Source organism: Amblyomma americanum, chromosome 9 (assembly GCF_052857255.1).
Source record: "Amblyomma americanum isolate KBUSLIRL-KWMA chromosome 9, ASM5285725v1, whole genome shotgun sequence".
NCBI classification, from domain to species: Eukaryota; Metazoa; Arthropoda; class Arachnida; order Ixodida; family Ixodidae; genus Amblyomma; species Amblyomma americanum.
In genome coordinates, this window is record NC_135505.1 from 13477928 (window position 1) to 13497483 (window position 19556).

At 50.3% G+C, this 19556-nt stretch overlaps 1 pseudogene; it reads right to left on the reverse strand.

The window, feature by feature from the left end:
- Nucleotides 1–10585: 10585 nt before the first annotated feature.
- LOC144105175 (uncharacterized) lies at nt 10586–18797 on the reverse strand (annotated as a pseudogene).
- Nucleotides 18798–19556: the final 759 nt, after the last annotated feature.

Genomic DNA, 19556 nt, shown 5'->3' on the forward strand with positions numbered 1-19556 from the left:
CACATCGACAAGAGCGCTTGGTCTGAGAAGTTACTTCCTCTCCTTCCGTGCGAGGCGGCCGAAGTGGTGGCTCGCCTCATACGAGAAGAGTGTGATGACTACGAGAAGGTAAAGAGCGCACTGATTAGAAAGTACCGGCTTTCTGCTGAAGCCTTTAGGCAGCGATTCAGGCAGGCAAAGAAAGGCGGAGAGTCGCATACTGACTTCGCGCACCGGCTTAAAGTCAACATAAACAAGTGGCTTAAGACCGCTGACGTGCACGGAAGTCATGACGGTACTGGAGTGCATCGCACTAGAGCAGTACTATAGCGCGATTCCAGAAGATCTGAGGATATGGCTGCCAGATAGGCTAACAGATATAGACCTAGACAAAGCTGCACAGCTCGCAGACGAGTATTACGTTCGCCGAAACCTCCAAAGCAAGGCAGGGTACGATAACGGGCTAAGAAAAGGAGAAACCTATTTAAAGAGAATCCCCGACCGAAGGGTGCCACCAGCACGCCGAGATCACTTAACAGAGGAAGCGGGATCAAAAGGAGGAGGTAGCAAGATGGAGTTACCTAAATCAGCCGATTCGCCGAAACAGCAGGCACCTGGAGCTCGCGCGTTTGAAGCGCAAAAGCCCATTGTCTGCTATAACTGCAACAAGGAGGGTCACATCTCAGTGAACTGCAAACAGCAAAAGATGGCGTTCGCGTGCATGCGAGGGTCGAAGGAAAACCTTAAATTGCTGGAGCCATACATGCGGGACGTGGTTATAAATGACAAGAAATTCAGGGCACTGCGGGATTCAGCGGCTACCATTGATGTTGCTCACCCGTCCTGTGTTTCCTCCACGGACTAAACCGGCGAATGCGCCTGGATTAAGCAGGTCGCCGAAGAACAGAATGCATGCTTGCCTATAGCGAAGGTGACCCTAGAGGGGACTTTTGGCGGCTAGACACTGAAGCGGCAGTTAGCGCAATCTTGCCGACAAACTGCCCTACCTGCTTTCGAACAAATCCGAGAAGCTGCTGAAAGAGGTCTCTCGTTTACCTCGGGCTTGGCTTGCATGGCGCTAACACGTTCTCGAGCGCGAAAGCTCGCAAAGAAACTCGACTGTGCTCCGATAAATGAGCAGGCACCGAACCATTCTCCCGACCAGCCGAGGGGTCCTTGCAGAAAAACTGAGCCGACTAAACCGCATGAGCATGACCATGAAGGTGTTCCAGAACAAGCGGTAGCTCATGAAATCCAAGGAACCGCCGATTCCGTACAGAATGAAGCAGCAGGAACCAACGCGAAGTGTTCGACATTAACACCTGCTTCGACTTGTTGGGAGGAGTTAAATAAGGTTGATAGGAATGCACTTATTGCAGAGCAGAAATACGACCCATCGTTAAGAGATCTAAGCAATAAGGTGAGCGAGGGAGTCGCCAGAAAGAACATCAGCTTTCATGAGAAATCGGACCTTCAGTATCGGAAAGACTGCGACTCAAAGGGACGCGCAAATGAGCAACTCCTAGTGCCTGATAAGTACCGGCGGCAGCTTCTAGAGCTCGCACATGGAAATGCATGGGCGGGTCACCTGGGCATAAAGAAAACAAAAGCTAGATTCGCCCTCGAATATTACTGGCCTCGCTACTGAAAAGATGTGGAACAGCTTGTTAGATCTTGCGACACCTGCCAGCGGGTCGGCAAATCGACGGGTAAATGGGAAGCACCCATGAGACTAGTTCCCATAATTACAGAGCCCTTTCGGCGTCTTGTAATAGATATTGTCGGCCCACTGCCAGCGTCCAACTCTGGCTGTCGCTACATTCTGACCTCACTGTGCGTGGCAACCGAATTTCCCGAGGCCATTCCCTTGAAGGAGCTAAGTTCCGCATGTGCTGTAGACGCCCTTTTGTCAATTTTCTCTCGCGTGGGGTTCCCTGCAGAGATACAAAGCGATAACTGGAACGTGTTCACAAGCTGCCTGACAACAACGTTCTTTTAACGGTGTGGAATTAAAATAATCCGCAGTTCCATTCACCACCCTCAGTCAAATCCAGTCGAGCGTATGCACTCGGTGCTAAAGCGGATACTTTGGTCTCTGTGTTTTGAGCATAAGGAAGATTGGGAAGGCTGCATACCAGCAGCACTCTTTGCAATGAGATCCGTCCCCCACGAAAGCACAGGATTTAGCCCCGCTGAACTAGTCTACGGGCGTGACTTGAGGACCCAGTTGCGCATGCTAAGGGAGTCATGGGAGGGTTACGGATGGATCCCTGTGTAGTGGAATACGTCCTGAAACTACTGGAAAGACTTGCGAAAACAAGAGACCTCGTGGAAGCAAATGTCAGAGCAGCGCAGTCACTGTCCTGTCTAAAGTGTACTACCCCAAATCGGCACGCAAGCGCGCCTTTCAACCTGGTGACGAGGTGATGTTGCTGCGTCCGTCAAAAAGGAACAAGCTTGAGGTGCAATGGGAAGGGCCAGCTAAGGTGGTTTCCAAGCTTTCGGACACCACCTATAAAGTAAAAATTAAGAACAAACACAATCGGATAATCCACAGTAATTTGATGAAGCCTTATGTGCAGCGTCAGGCCCTGGTTAACATGGCGCTGAACATGCCAGCGGAAGAGGTCTCGGACATACCTTATGTCCCTCATAGGGACGAGCAAGCAGCGATTGAGGTGCTAAATTCAATCGACAGAGAGCCACGTTTGACGGAAAGTCAACGAGGAGACATTGAAAACGTCGTCCGCGACTTTGAGGCGGTGTTTTCAAACAAGCCAGGAAAAACAACCCTCGTCGAACAAGACATTCAGCTGTCCAGCGAACAGCCGATAAGGTAACATACCTAAGCAATGTGGTTAACTAGAACAGAAAACTGGGCTGTTTGAACATCGAAGGTCAGTAAAAGGGGCAGTTTCGTCGAACCTTGCTGTGCACTGCTGGAAATGTAAAGATTGTTTCCCCCATTTGGACACGACAAATATCTTTTTTACTCACCCAGACCGGACCTGCAGGGAGTTAGTCGAAGCATATCTGATAAGGCAGGAGTCTCCATCTTGCGTCGCTTCGCCTTCTATCAATCTTGTGGAAAAAGAGATTCACGCTCTCGGGGAATGTATGGCGACAGGGTGATAGCTGGGTGCATGCCATGTGTTAAGATTGCTGGTGTGCTTTGTTAAAGTGAGGCGATTAAACTCCCGCTGCGTGCACGTACGGTTTCACGGACTATCGCGATTTTATGTTCTGGGTTTTGTGTGTTTATTCGGTTCTTGTTTTTGGTGCCTGTATAACTAACCCTTCTAAAATAAAAAGTTGAGTTGTTAGAATAGCGCTCGTGTCGTCTCGTGTTTCTTCCTCTTGTCCTGTGTTTCGCGCAGCTTTAAGATGAATACCTCAGAGTACGTTTTCCTTATATCGGCCAAGTATATTAGTAAGAGCGAGTAGTGTAACGTACCTTGACTCTGGGAATTGGGGCGGGCAAAATTGAACGCCACGTCGGCCAAATCAAGTCACCTATTCCCGTACCGCGTGGCCTCTAAGCACCAACATCATTTCATTTAGCGAATTTTTTTTCCTATCCAAGTGCGCCTCGAGCGGGAGCACACGCCTTGGACAGGTGCCGTGTCAATACTACTCGTCGGGAGACACCTAGTGTTCATTCAGGCAAAACATTTGATCTCTTCAAGTTTTACATGAAGTTTTTTGCTAAGTGCAGTTTTTGCCCTGAGGTTTGGTCTGGCGGGATGAGTGGGTTCTGAGGGTACGTGCTTTTTTAAGGTATGGTTTGGAGTCTGTAATTCCTTTTGGCTAGCATTGCAGAGAATTTCCCGAAACGGCCATCTGACCAGGGGAAGCGATGCCGAGCTTCGGCACTGAAGGTCATCAGAAGACTCCCAAAGAGCATCTGGATCCTGGCACGCCCCGTCAGACGAGCTACGTGCGAGCAGTTCATCTTCTGGGCGGAATATCTGGTGGCGGGGGTGCTGTTGTGCTCGCGCTTCCTTCCTGCTGTGGAATTCGGCGAAGTTGGGCATGGGGAGGATTCCCTGAACACCACCGCGAGGGTGGGTGAGCCCTCGGGGGAAGACGTTACTGCAGGACTGCCGGAGGGAACGACGGCAATAGCGTCCCCACGTGGTCGAACAGGAATGCTGGAAGCAGCGACGACAATAGCGTCCCCAGGTTTTCAACAAGAATGCTAGCGACGACCATAAGCGTATTCGTTCCGGTCCTCGCCACGACGAAGTGCGGTATCAGTGTGGTCCCCTTCAGTCACGCTGGATTTGAACACTTGCCCGAGTGCCGCACCTTCGACAGAGCTTCCGCGTTCCGGTCACCAGTACAAGCTCTTTCGACACCTGCTGGGAGACAGCCTGCATTCCTGTGTCATGCAGGTGCCCGCCGGGTCAACATGGGCGCGGTCCGGACGCACGTGCGCGGCCACCTGGAGGCCGCGGGGACGACAACGTGACCGGGTCCTGTTCCCTTTCCCTCGACCGAGCTGCGAAGAAACATCAGGGGACCGCCCTGCCGTGGGTGGTACCATCAGTGCCATTGTGTGATTGGACATCATTCCTCGAACTCTATTCCCCCAGCTATTCCCCCAGCCAAGTGCACCAACAGGAAAAAGCCCAACGCAGCTTGTTTTTGAAAAGAAAGCAAAATACATGACCAACCTGTTACACGCATTTTGCTGTGAAGTACTGTTGAACAAGCTAGACGCAACCAAGCGGCGTCGAAGAAAATGGTACACATTCCCGGCTGGCAACAGTGGCGTTACAAATGAGTATACCAACTACCAAAAAACAACATGGCCGTGCAAGTACAAAGAAAGATGCAGGCAGTAAATAGGAAACTCCTCAGAGAAATTGGAACTGCAGAACGATGCTGATAAAAAATTCTGGCACTACATCCGCTCCCAGGACCCCACATCCTCACTGGAATCTGCCAAGCTGAAGGATGCACGGAAGCTTTTATGTCATGTGAACTGTGTTCACGGACCCCAACAGCCAGGAAGAGCCTGCATCATCCTTACAGGTTGCACCGACAACCTGCGGCACAGTAACAATGGGGGAGCTGGAGCTAGCCATCAAACACTTGTCGAGAAAGGCGGCGGCTGGCCTGCATGGTATCCCTCTAGTATTGTTAAAGCGAGTGGAAAAAGAAACACGGCAGCTCATGCTAGAAGCCCTAAATGATGTCGTGGAGACATGGAAAGTGCCTGCAAGCTGGGGATGCTCCCGGATCCGGCTCATCTGGAAAAACTGGGCTGACAAATGCCTTCCAGAGAGTTGCCACCCCATCACGGTGACATCTACCATGTAAAGGCTGTTCGGCCACGTTCTGCGGGCACGCCTGCAGGCTGGCCAGAGAATACACAGATCCTGGGAGAGCTACAGAATGGTTTCCACCGAAACCGCTGTCTGGCAGACAACCTCTTAGCGATCACTCAGGTGACAGCAATTGCGGCAAAGGAAAAAACGCCCTATAGCTCTTGCTTTTCTAGACATCACGCATGCTTATGATTCCATGGAACATGCAGGACTATGTACTGTCTTCCTGGCCCTCGACATACCAGGAGAGCTCCTGCGGCTGCTGTAGGCCCTCTATGTGGACACCCAGGCCATCATCCTTGGAGAAGTGAGCTCACAAGCCCAGTGGAGGCGTCCTGGGGACTGCGCCAAGGCTGTCCGATGTCCCCACTTATTTTCATGATGTATGTGTGTGAGATGGAACGGTGTCTTACAGAAAGTGGGCTGGGTTTTGATGTCAGCCATATGTAGGCAGGCATCAACATAATGAAACCTCTGCCAGCACTCTTTTATGCAGGTGACATGGTCCTGCTGGTAAGAGGCCCAGATGAGCTCCTAGTCCTTGCTGGACCTATGTACAGAAGAGGGAACTGCGCTTGAGCTGGGTTTCAATGCAAAGGAATCGACAGACCTGCTGTTCCCAAATAGAGCGGTGCCACAGAACTCTCCACTCTGCGTTGAGGGAGGCTGCATTGATTTGAATATGCTGAGAACTCCTGATACCTGGGGGTGGAAATTGCGGCACAGCGAAACTACATCCGGCAATACGAAGAGCAGCTCAGAGTGCAGGCTACAGCGCGGCGATTGTTCGTGGGATCGCGCGCACTGTGGGCCTTCCGCTGCTTTGAAGTCACCTGGTGTTTGTGGAAGACCGTGGCCATGCCAGCCCTGACATTCGCCAAAGCGGTCATCTGTGTGTCAGCGGCAATGACACAGGTCCTCGAGACCAGGCAACGGGAAGCTGCCGTACCGCCCTGGGAGTACATCGATACACCCTAAATGAGGCCGTACAGGGAGAGCTCGGCTGGTGGTCATTCGAGGCTTAGGAAGCGGTCGATAAGCTCGTGTATGAGAGATGCCTCTCCCATGTGCCAGAAGGACGTAGGGCCAGGACGGTGTTCAAGCACGTCCAATACCACTGCTTGAACAAGAAATCGGTTGCACGCACCAAGAAGCTCACAGACCGATATGGTGTGGAGGCCGTCCCGACTCACCTCTGCCTAACCAGCGACGAAAGGTTCGAGGCCAAATGATAGGCGTGGAGCTAGTGACATGGCAGTGGTCAGCCAGGGAGAAACCGGCATTGGCACTGGACTGCACCCACAAGACCGTAATCAAAGGTGGTGATTTATGACAACTCCCGGGGCAGTGGGCTCCTGTGCGAGGCCTGCAGTGGGGTGCTGCAAACACGCCTTGCGCACGCAAAGTTCACTGCTGGTCTCGACACAACCTGTCAACGCTGTCACACGGCCGAGAAGTCTGTACAACACATCACGCTGGATTGCCCCCACCTGTGTACCCCCCCGATCATCCCACACGACTTGCACAGGCAATGCAAGCATCCATGGAGGAAGGAAAAGCCAGAAGGGGCCCTTCCCATACAACAACATGGGAGAAAAGTGTGGAGGAAGTCACGTGGTTTTTCTAGATGGGGAGGCAATCTTCTCCGGGCAGCTTAGCAACGGCGTTGTAGTTGCTGCTTACAAACTGGGCGGTAGCAAAAGGCTGCGACGTACCATTTGAGGTGTGGCGTAGACACGGTTTCCTTAACTGCTTGAGTCTTTGTTTTTGGTTGTGCTCATTGGCTCACATTGACTGTGTTCGCTCATATCTCAAGATGGAATTCGGTGCAAAATTCTTGTTGCGTGCCCAGATTTGAATTGCAATATTCAACAACAAGAGCAGCATTAAAAGGTACGTTGAAAACTAAGCTGGGGTGGGACCATGCATAGTGCCATTGTTCACGACTTAGCCGACAGCAGGCCCGTGCGCACTCATTCAGCATAAAACTGAGATGGCTGTGCTACCCACCAGAGAGCGTGATTGAAGTGTGGCCAGTATGTGGACCACTTTTATGCGAGCACAGCAAGCAAACAACCCGACATCAAAAACTTTTCTCAGGGATCTCGGACACAAAGCTGTAAATTGATTGTAACAAAAAAAGATTTCCTTGCAACCTCATGAGCACATTTCAGCATATAAGGGGCGAAAAAATTTGCGCCTTTTTCTCAAACCTGACTGAGGGGTGAACAGGGATGAGGAGTGGAGTCTGCAATACCATACAGTAAAGTATAGCCACACAATAAATACAACAATACAAATGCATTACAGCAAGTATGCAGTCACGTAAGGGGCATGCCATCATTGTTCCAAATAGGCTTTGGGGAGTTCCTCATTTTAGCTAATGTTGGATGGTTACGGATTTTTATGGCGCAAGGGCAACTGTGGCCAAAGAGCGCCATGACACAAGCTGTTTTCGATTACTCAAGGTGGGGTAAAAGGCCCATTTCCCAAGCATTTCACCCTAAAGAAACCTCTGCCTGGTGCTTGGCTTCTTTAGCTAAAGTTTCAAGGCACTTTGAACCAAAAGGGAAAAATACTTGGGACCAGCTGGCACTTCATCTTAGAATGGCAACAGCGCTAAATTGTACAAAGGACATTGGACAAAGCAAAGAAACAAACATCACTGCATAGAAACTAACAAAAATATTTTTTCATAGTAGTTGCCTACAATTTCGACAATTTTAGCCACACTACCACCTGCCTGCATATGATTTTCCTACTAAGTTCATGACACAAGCCTCCAGACACTGTGTTGGCTCAGTGTTTATGATGCTCAGTTGCTGACCTGAAAGATGAGGGATCGATCCAAGCTCTAGCGGTCGCATTTCAATGGAGGCAAAACGCTAGAGACCCATTTGCTGTACAATGTCAGCACACTATAAAGAACCTAATATGATCGAAATTACCCACAGCCCTTCACTACGACATCCCTCATAGCTTAAAGGGATACTGAGGCCGTTTACCAATCCACTAACCTTCTACGGTTCTGAAGTATACTCGTTAGATCATATTTGTGAAGTTATGTTTCCGATTTTGGTTAAGACACTGGTGCAATGACCAATTAAAAGCGTGGCATTCAAAACTCCCGCCTCCTGTGCAAGCGCAGGGGAGGAGAACAGTGAAGAGGGAAACCTCGTCCATATCGGCCAGCGTGACGTCATGTTGGGTAGCCGGGGATACTTTGCGCGATCCGAGCGAGCTTTCGGCGAGCTCATTTGTTGCGCTGTGTGCATTCTTCCTCGTGCTGTGTGCGTTGCAGATACACAATACATATGCAAGCGCAAAGTTTCGGGTGCATGAGCAACTACTGCCGTGACTGTGTTGTATTTTGCTTTTTCCCGCAAGACCAAAAGCTCGCAGCACAGTGGGTCGCTTCTCTCAAGAGGGAGAACTTAAGCCGGGCAAAGCAAGCGTACTCTGCTAGAAACTCTTTCGTCAGAGCGGCTGCATTGCAGAGCTTGCCCCCAATGCGATCTATAGGGCTTTGTCAAGGAGGCATGGCTTAACCACAAGACCGTTCCTAAGATTTTCTCGCGTATGAGATGCGTCACCATTGCTAAGAAGCGCCTCTGCTAAAAGAGAAAAAGGGAGGTAAGGGCTGCTGCTAACGATTCTAATTTCAATGCTTTATGAGAGTTCAGCTCTCTATGTGCGCAGCTTTGCATGAAGTGTTTACAGTGATCGGTTCTCGGAAACAAGGCCCCGTGATGGGACGGTCGGGCAGCTTCAGCGCGTGGGTGCATTTGCGTGTCTCCTTTTTTTTAAAGCAAGGGGACACACTACATGCCTCCGTGCTAATCGTTTCGTAACCCATTAGTGGCGCGATTATTTTGTGCGGACGGGCTATCAAAAGAGCCTACTGATGTGTCGGAGACTTGGAGGTCGTGGTGGCTCTACGAGACACTTCCCCGCATGACACGCGCCTGACATGCTCTTGGAGCCCCTGTGGATGTTTTATAGAGGCTCAAGGATGTTTAACAAAACCAGTTGTTGGGCGAGTTGGTGCTAGGTAAGAACCGCGACTCGCTAACTAGGGAAATAATAGAAGCCCACCTGATAGCTAGGACTTCAGATCAGTGTATCAGCACTCCCTCTGTAGCCTTGTCGGATAAGGAAACCCGCTACCTTGATTGTGAATGAAAACTCGTGCCTGCTGTAGGGGTGATATTTTGCACTGATGACTCTTGTATGTTGACACGTGCCTGATGAACTGGCGATGTTTTGATATCACGCAAGTCAAGCGTCCTTGTATTTTTTTCCCGGCCACCAGGCCAGTATTTATACTGGCTGGCAGCCAATAAACGTTTCAGTTGTGAGTCAGCGCTGTGTGTTGTGTCTCCTCTTCTTGTCCCGTCTGTCGCGCTGTTATGGATCATCTCAAGGATGTGTCACTCTCATCAGCACAGGCGCGGTCAGAGTTTATGGCGGTTGCTTAGCAAAGTTCGGTTCCATGCGTCCAAGCAAGCAGGCATCGAAGTTGTTATGCAGCATCTTTTCTACCTGTTGCTGCCTTATCACTAATAATAGCTACACGATTAAAATGAAGATGTTCGACAGAGGTGTCTGGTTTCGGATGCCAATTTAAGAGATAAATGAACGGCAACCAAGTTTTTGTAAAAAAAATGATGTTTCGAAGCCTTACTTTGTTTATTCGTTAAGTTGTTGGCAGCTTTGCTTTGAAACACACATACAGTTGACCGCCAGGTCACTGAACTGAAACTACACATCTAGGAAGAGGTGGTGGTTTCGATGGAGCAATTAATATTTTCCCGCGTCTACTGAACATGCCTTGACTGAAGTAGCAGCCTTGTGCACGGATTTGGCTTGGTCCCCAGCACCACTGCTTTGCTAAATTTGGGTTCGATATTCGAGTACACAGCATGAAAACTGCCGGATGCCTCTGCAAGCCATATTTTAACAAAAAGTGCTTCAGTGACCCGTTAAGTTGCTTTGGGACATTACACCTGCTATACCAAACCAAAGTTAATTTTGCATATACATGTCCCTGTTCAATGTAAAATATATGCAGTAGTTGAGCATTGCATCAAGTGGTTTTTTAATTTTTTTCTTCGTCCGTTGTCCTGCTGTGCAATTTCGCACGAATTCTGTTTTAAGGTAACTTTGAATCACGCTGCTATAAGGCGACAATTATTTGTCAGATCGTGAACTGGAAATTACAATTTATGATTTGGGACATACGTGTTACCCTACAGCATTATGAATCAGCTATCTTAGAACCGTACAAGGTATTCATGCAGCTCGGGTGGTGAGACATCAAAATAGCTCGAGCCCTGACTACCTTACAAACACGCGCGGCAGTTGGTGAGCAGTGCGGCAACCTTTTAAGCGGCACATTTTAAGGGCTGAGATATTTTGCCGTGTTTTTGAATGTGTATGCGTCTGTTTTTTGTTTTTTTTTTGTTTTTTCCAAGTTGTTCTTGAGCCGCTGTGTCTTTATTAGTGTTGATGCTTGTAATGATGTTAATGTTTAACAAGAACCCTGCACTTTGTATTGATTTTTGCTGTACCATTGTATATGTAACGACTACTTCCCCCCCTTATGTAATGCCCTAAGCCTTTAAGGGTAAATAAATGATGATGATGATGATGATGATGATGATGATGATGATGATGACCAAGTTGTTGCCGTCTCAACTTATGGTTTTTATGGCAATCAACAAAAGCAAAGTCTCGAGCCACTCTCCCAAACCACCACTCAACGGCCTGCCTTGCACTACTCATGGCCTTGCTGAAGGCAACGTGATGTGGCTGCAGGACGGCACCTCCAAAGGGCTTGTGCAGCAACGACCGCAGTGGATAAGCTGGATCACCATAGATCACATATTTGTGACCCATGGCGATCTTCTCGAGATTCTGGCATAACTGCGTCTTTTTGGGATACCTGGAACGCAGCGGAAATGCACAAACATATCAGCAACAACTTCTCTTTCTACTGTATGAGGAGCATGAACAGCTGCCGCTTTACACGCTATTACGTCTGACCCAAATAACTGGCAGCACAGTTACGAATGCGTAGCGGAAATGTTTGAGAGAGTGTGGTGACAGCGGATAGCGGATGAGTGCTCAGCCAGAAGGTGATTAATGTGGAAGGAAGAGGGTATGGCAAGAGTGCAAGAAGGTGCAATCAGAAGGTGGTTGCCACGGGAACTAAATCGAAGGTAGTTACCACGGAAGGAGGAGAAGGGTTGCTCTAGAAGGAGGAAGGTACGGCAAGGGATAGTAACACCTTGAGCTTTATCTCCAGGGTATAGAAACAGAGAAGCCATTCTTTAAGGAACAGAAGGTACTTTCTTGCTTCATGTCGCCGGTCCTGAAGCAAAAGAAATTTTCAATACCTTCCAGTGCGACCGAGCGGACTAAGAGGATTACGACAGGCTCATAAAGAAGTTCGAGAAATACCGTACTTCCAGAACAAATGAGACGTCCAAAATGTACATCTTCCGCATAGGGACACAAAAAGAACGTAAGCGTTTTTTGCCTCATGAGTGGCACGTACAGGACCTGTCAGCAGAGACTGTTGGCAGAGCCTGCCAACAGAGGATGTCTGCATGAAAACGGCCATGCAAAAAAGAAATTCGCTGCCACTGTGGTTTGAACCCAGGCCCTCTGTGTGCCAGGCGGGCATGCAACACATACACCACAAAGGGTCGCTGGCTCAAGCATGTTAGAGGGGCACGAAGTGATCACGTTGTGGTGTGTACGACAGTAAAGTGTGTTGGGGATGTTACTGATGCTAGACATCGATGACTTCCAAAAAATAAAGTTGCTGACATTCAAACGCAAATGCCTTCACATTTCTCCAGTGCAGCCCACTGCAGTGCGCTACAATTTTTTACATGCGACCTGGAGCTCAAATCATAAACTTGCAACATTAGTAGCCTTGCGGACACGATGGTCCAGGATCAAATTGTCTTTCGAATCCCTCAAAAAAGCTTCGAGAACGGCTGCTACATGAAGAGGACTTAATATTAGAATAGGCCATCCAATTCTGCAAGACAGCTAGGAAAGCACAAAAACAGCAGAAGGCGTCGAAGAATGTTCATGTTTTTCGGCTACAGCACCCGGCACTCACCATGGAGCCCAACAAGGGGACGGGACCAGAACTTGCAAGCAAGCCCTGCCCACGCCTTCCTTGTACACCCCAACTACAACCCATTAATGTGTAACACGGGGTAGTTAGCTGCCCAAAGTTAACCTTCACTGCACGAGAAAAGGAAAAGCCAATCAGAAAGGAGGAGAGAGGAGAGTTATGAGAAAGAAGAAACGTGGAGAAAGAAGGAGAGTTTGGCTTTCAGAGGCTGGATGACCCGCGGGTGTTAAGTGGAAGCCCACGGGGCCGATGCCCCCCCCCCCCCCCCCGCACCTGTTAGCAGGAGCGATCATGCCCGGGGAAGGGGGGGGGGGGAACGAGGAATGTACGTCGAGGCGTGACGCCCGCGCTTAGGGTGAACGGCGGAATTAATCCTTTCTGTCCCGACGCGTGGCAACCGGTGAATCGAATGCGCATGCAGCGAGCTGCGCATTCCACTGGGCTCGAGACAGCCCACGGGGACAATGCCCCCCCCCCCCCGCACCTGTTACCAGGAGCGATCATGCCCGGGGAGGGGGGGGGGGGGGGAATCGAGGAATGTACGTCGAGGCGTGACGCCCGCTTAGGGTGAGAGCTGCGCATTCCACTGGGCTCGCGACAGCCCACGGGGCCAATGCCCTCCCCCCCCCCCCCCGCACCTGTTACCAGGAGCGATCATGCCCGGGGCGGGCCCTGGGCTCCGCCCACTAGTACATACGATGCATTTGCTTTGCTATTGGTCCAAATTGGGCGAGAGCTAGATTACTCAAGCTCCGCCCAATTATCGAAGGGGTTAAAACCCGCGAGAAACGATGACTTGGGACGAGCGCGCCGAGTCTCAAGCTCGGCCGTTTTTAACAGCCTTTTTAAACAGCCTTTCTTTATCAGCCTTTTCGTTAAACTGCCTTGTCATCACCACCTTGTATTTCAATCACGTCTTTAATAAATAAGTTTTGCTTTGAGAAGTTGGAATTGCTGCCCCAACTGGTAACGTGTCAGCGGACGAAGACCAGAAGTGCTCATCGTACTGCTAACCGCCGCTCCCTTCAATAGGAGGGCAAGGAAGTTTAACTGGTGCCGTGACCAGGATCGTCTGAGCGGCTTCCTGCAGAGCGGTTGGAGGCAGTACCTTCCGGAAGATTGACGGAGCACAAAATCTTGGGGAGAAGCCCCGGGGACCAAAGTCCAGGCGAGGCCTCGGAGTCAAGGCTCCACGTCAGCGCTGAGGGGCCAGTGAGGCGAGACCGACGGAGCGAAGCGCTGCGACTTCTTCGGCGCCTGCGGCTGGCGACTTCTGCGGCACCGGCGGCTGGCGACTTTGAAGGCCGGGAGGACGTGAAGGGCCTGCTGCGAGCTACAGATTCCGGCCACCCTTCTGCGCCTCAGGACGTGACCTGCTGCTGCCACGCAGCAAGTGCCATGACCGACCGCCCGACAACGGAGTGAGTTTCCCCATTTTCACTTTACTTGCCTCGGGAGTGCTTGAGCCGTAGGGTTAGAACTACGCAAGGCACAATGGCTACATTCAGTTGGCAAAGTGAATATGGCTGTGGCTATGAGTATGAGTATGGCGCTCAGCGCGCAGAAATGTCAGAGGCCGAGCGGGCCATGGAAAAGGAGCGAGGCGACGCTATTATCCAAGAGCTGAAGCGCCAGTTAGCGGTAGCCGAAGAGAAGCTACGGCAGGAGAAGAAAAGGATTGCAGAAGAGCAACGCTCGCGGAGAGCGGCGCGTGTCGGCACACGCCCAGCCGTGCTGTATCATCGCCAAGGACGCTGATCAAATGCTGATCGATGAGGCGAATAAAGAGGATAGCAGCAGCGTAGTTCAGTCCGTTCCTATTGAGAACAGACAAGAGGAATTACGGGTTCCTGCAAACAGCGGAGCTGTCGTTAGCGTCGAGGAGCCACACATTGTGCAGTCAACCACGGGTGTTGACACACACAAACACCCCTTGATTCCCAGATCGGAGGTGGGCTCTGCGCATGTGCCTGGGAAAAATTCGACCAGCAATCAGACCATGCAGGCCGAATATTGCGAAGCAGCCGAGCATGTGGTTAGTGAGGCTAATGCCGCTGATAAGCGCAACGGCATGAGCTGCTCAGCCGATCGGGATGCCCACTCCGACCTTTTGTTACCAACGGAAGCAACAGCATGCCGGACAGGGCTTGGCGAAAGTGGAATGTGCGTTCAGACAGCATGCGCCGCACTCACAGCTGCGTTGGAGAAGCCAGCACCGCAGCTGGGTAGCCAGGGCTGTTCGGAGCCAGAAAACCCAGATTGGTGCACCGCCGTGAAAGGCTGGCCTGTATATGAGTGGAATGTGAGCCACGAAGACTGCGATGTCCTTCCGTGCCCTGAGAAAAGCGAAGTAACAATGCCGCTTATAAGGGCGAACGGTGACGCATGCTGCGATCTCCTGGCGGGTCTAGTCGACAGGCGGATTGCAAGCCTAGAGGTCGCTGGTGATGAATTGGTTCAGCGGAAGATTCATCATTCAACGAAGCCTTCTGGCTACGAGCACTTACAGCCTTTCGTGGAAGCTTGCGCCCCATATGCGCAGACTGTCGGCGGCGCCACCGAGGTAGAAGATGGGCAATCGACCGGAGAGCAGGGCAAACGCCAGAATGGTGCACGCTGCATCAAGTAATCTTCACTTCTATGCGACCGGGCGGCGTATTCGATCCTGGTGGTTAGCGAAGAACGCCTAATGAATGTATCTAGCCTTAACCCACTCTGCCACTGCCAGGCTACGATAAGTGTGAAAACGACCTGTGGCTCGAACACACGATGGGGCAGTGAGTGAGAGCGGGGGAACGTGAAGAGTGACTCTGAAAGTGATCGGACAGTCTCATGCCAGTGTGCTAATTATGTTCTGTGTGAACTGTTTACCGTTGCGGCGTATATGCCACTTCATGAGAACTGGAGTTGTATGTTTTCTTCATTAGGTATTTAGATCCAGTGTTGTTGCATGTATACTTTTTCTGATTTTACCAGAGGGTTTCATTTGTGCTTGTCATCCTGCAAATGAAATGTGTAAACTATGCTTGCGTCTGCATGCCTGAAGGTATCTTCCCTAGCATGTTTTTTTTTCTTCCCAATTGTTAGTAGGACGCAGAAACATTTTTTTGTTGGTACAGCGACCAGTGGAGGCCGGGTCCCCTGTGCTTTCGCGCGTTTTGTATGTTGTTGAAGCCCGGATTCTTTGTGCTATTGTGGGCTTCGGTATGTTGTTTGTACAGCAAGTGTCCCCCCAACATTCTTGGTGGGGAGGTGTTAAGTGGAAGCCCACAGGGCCGATGCCCCCCCCCCCCCCCCCCCCGCACCTGTTACCAGGAGCGATCATGCCCGGGGAAGGGGGGGGGGGGGAATCGAGGAATGTACGTCGAGGCGTGATGCCCGCGCTTAGGGTGAAAGGCGGCACTAATCCTTTCTGTCCCGACGCGTGGCAACCGGTGGATCGAATGCGCATGCAGCGAGCTGCGCATTCCACTGGGCTCGGGACAGCCCACGGGGACAATGCCCCCCCGCCCCCCCCGCACCTGTTACCAGGAGCGATCATGCCCGGGGAGGGGGGGGGAGTCGAGGAATGTACGTCGAGGCGTGACGCCCGCTTAGGGTGAGAGCTGCGCATTCCACTGGGCTCGCGACAGCCCACGGGGCCAATGCCCCCCCCCCCCCCCCTCCCGCACCTGTTACCAGGAGCGATCATGCCCGGGGCGGGCCCTGGGCTCCGCCCACTAGTACATACGATGCATTTGCTTTGCTATTGGTCCAAATTGGGCGAGAGCTAGATTACTCAAGCTCCGCCCAATTATCGAAGGGGTTAAAACCCGCGGGAAACGACGACTTGGGACGAGCGCGCCGAGTCTCAAGCTCGGCCGTTTTTAACAGCCTTTTTAAACAGCCTTTCTTTATCAGCCTTTTCGTTAAACTGCCTTGTCATCACCACCTTGTATTTCAATCACATCTTTAATAAATAAGTTTTGCTTTGAGAAGTTGGAATTGCTGCCCCAACCGGCAACGTGTCGCCGGACGAATAGCTGAAGCACTCTTCGTACTGCTAAAAGCCGTTCCCATCTGTAGGAGGGCAAGAGGGAAGTTTAACTGCGGGAGAGTGAAAAACCTCCAAGAGGGAACGGAAGGAGAGGAGCACTGCAAAACTGGTTGATTGCAGCGACTGTGACTGCGCTATGTATAAGTATTTTCAAATTTGAAAAAAAAAATGTTTCCGGCCACATGTTCCGTGGGCAGTCACCAGAGTAGAAAATATTTTAAGCTGCCGCGATGGCTCAGTGGTTATCGTACACGGCTGCTGACCCGAAAGGTGCAGGTTCGATCCCGGCTGCGGCGGTAGAATTACAATGGAGGCAAAATTCTAGATGCCCGTGTACTGCACGATGTCAGTGCACATTAAAGAACCCCAAGTGGTCGAAATTTCTGGAGCCCTTCACTACGGCGCCCCTCATGGCCCGAGCCGTTTTGGGATGTTAAACCCCCTAAACCTAACCTAAACTAAACCATCAAAACATTTCCCACGAGGGTGGTCAGTGGCCCTTTAAAAGGCCATAAGGGCTGCCACCATTTTCCTTGCTATGATGACACTATACTTTTTAACATAACATTTTATGCCCTTGGAAAAGGTTGTCAGAGTCAGGGCCAAGTTTCTGTGATGTTATACACTATTGGGATTAATCACAATGGACAAGCAATTTCTGCTTCCATAAAGCAAGGCTCCACTCTGTAACATATTAAATACTTTATTTTATGTATTGCGGATAGCCTCCTCCTCCTCCATTTCTTGTCGTGACAATGTGTTAATAATACATTACACGAGTTTTCTGGATCTCAGTAAAGCTTAACCGCTCGTCACTTTTTCTGCCATGTCTTTGTTGTTGTGAGCGATGAACAAGCATATATTAGACTTCACCTGTGCAAACAAACCACTGAATATTGATATATACAGGGCTACGTTCTGTAATTAAAACATGAATGAGCAGACTTACCTGCGTCGTGCCGCCGCCGTTTGAAGGGCCCATCGAGCTGGCAGACTATGCCGTTGGCACACATCACAGCCTGGTATTTCTCCACATGGTGGTGCTTGTGCCCGGAGAAGTACTCCTGCTGCCCCACCGATGGTCTACAAATCTGGCGTGCTGTACCATCGATGAAAGCCCAGTAGTTATGCAAAAGAGCACCTTTTGCATGCACGGCCTGGGAAGGAGAAATTGGGGTGGCTGCAAGCAACGCTCGCTAAAAGCAACCTTAAAGTGATCACAAAAAAATAACCTCTCAGCGTAACCCGTGGCACACCTAGTTAACTTTACTGTAGCATAGTGCTTATGCGATCCGCATCTTCTTGTTACGCTGCTCTCAGGAGACGTTTCATACAAGCACATGCATTCTTGGAGGCTATCATCTACATTGGCAATTTCATAGGTATGTCTCTGCTGAGCTGTTGGTGAGGTTGGGTCCCACATATGCCGAGGTATTACATAAGGGATTTTAACCCGTTTCACGACATTTCGCGTCCGCACAAGTGCACCTGGCCAGGGAATAAACGCATCTGCAGAGGAAGGGTAGACATACCCTAGCATAGGGGCGCTTGTGCAGACACGAGTAGCATGCTTCAAAGCAATGGCTGACGATACGCCACACTGATCGGAGAACACCGGCTGCATGCGTTGTGTTCTAATGGAAAGCACGACAGCTCACGCGCTTTTTCCGACAGCAAAAAAAAAAAAAAATCATTCTACAATGTCCGCTCAGACGTGTAGCGTTTGTCTGCCTTGCTTTGTAACCTTTTCATCAAACTTATTCCATTCATTTCATATACAGTCCAAATTTTGCGCGACCGTTGCGATATTTCCGCCACCATGCAGTACTTACCTGGGAGAAGAGCTCAAGGGCCTGCAGATTAAGCCACTTGTGGGTGGTCAGATCGGCCAGAAGGCACGCAAAGTGGTACTCTATGTGCGCCAACGTTTTAGACACAATGCTCGATATTACTGACTTGTGCCGTTGAGCATCTGCTCGAAGTCGCACAGCCGGTTAGGGTAGGCGAGCCGGGGCAAGGTCATGCACAGCGCTTCTGAGCCAGAGACCCTGACCCGCTGAGCACTGTAGACCTCGATTGGAATCAGCAGACCTGATTCCAGCTCGCGCAGGTCCTCCTTTTGAATTCTAAAGTTCCTGAAAAGAACTGTGAACTCCATGGCGTCGATGTTAAGAAAGCCGCGCTCACACAGGTTCCTCCGAGCACGGGGCTCCATTTGAAACCGATACATGGCTTCAATCTCTTTCCATGTCAGCGAACTTAAAAGCAGTTGATCATGAAGCACGCTGTAGGTCATGAAGAACGTCTTCGCCCTTCGCGCACACAAGAACGCACAAAAAACAAACACGAAAGCAAGCACCGCTCACTGCACTAACGGTCTCAGAATACAACGGCCTGAAAGAAGCAGCCCAAATGCAACCGTGGCTTGGATTGATTAGGCTTGTCGGATGCAAATAACATCGTCGATTAAAAATCACTTTTATTGTTTATCAGCAATAAAAATAACACGTTAACATGTTCACTTTAGAACTGGTGACGTGTTATTTATGTCTTTATTCTGAGCGCAACAATAATTTGTTTTATATGATCGCGGCCATCATCATCATCATCCGGTCGTACGTTTGCGTCTCGCGTAGACCTATACTGTATACGTCCAGCTAAAACACGTTTGTGGCAGTGATCCGGTATCCGCCGAAATACGTCTTACGGCAATACGGTATACGTCCCCGGTAATACGTCTGCGCTATGCTAAAAACGTCTAATTCCCAAGCGATGCCTACAAAAATAAAACAAAGTAGATTGAGCGTCCTCGGCCGGTAGGATGTACCTTCCAAGCACGGAAATTTGTTTTTGTATTTTTTATGCGCGTCGAGGAGGGGCATGTACTCAGAGTTGATTCATTCTGTTACCCTAAACTTTCCTTCTCTAGCTGCCGTTTCTTCTACATACAGCGCACAATTGCACGCCTGTTGAATCCCAGAAGGTACAGCACAAGTCTTGCTTTTGTATGCATCCATGTGCAAGCGATGTGCAAGCGATAACAAAAAAAAAGTCC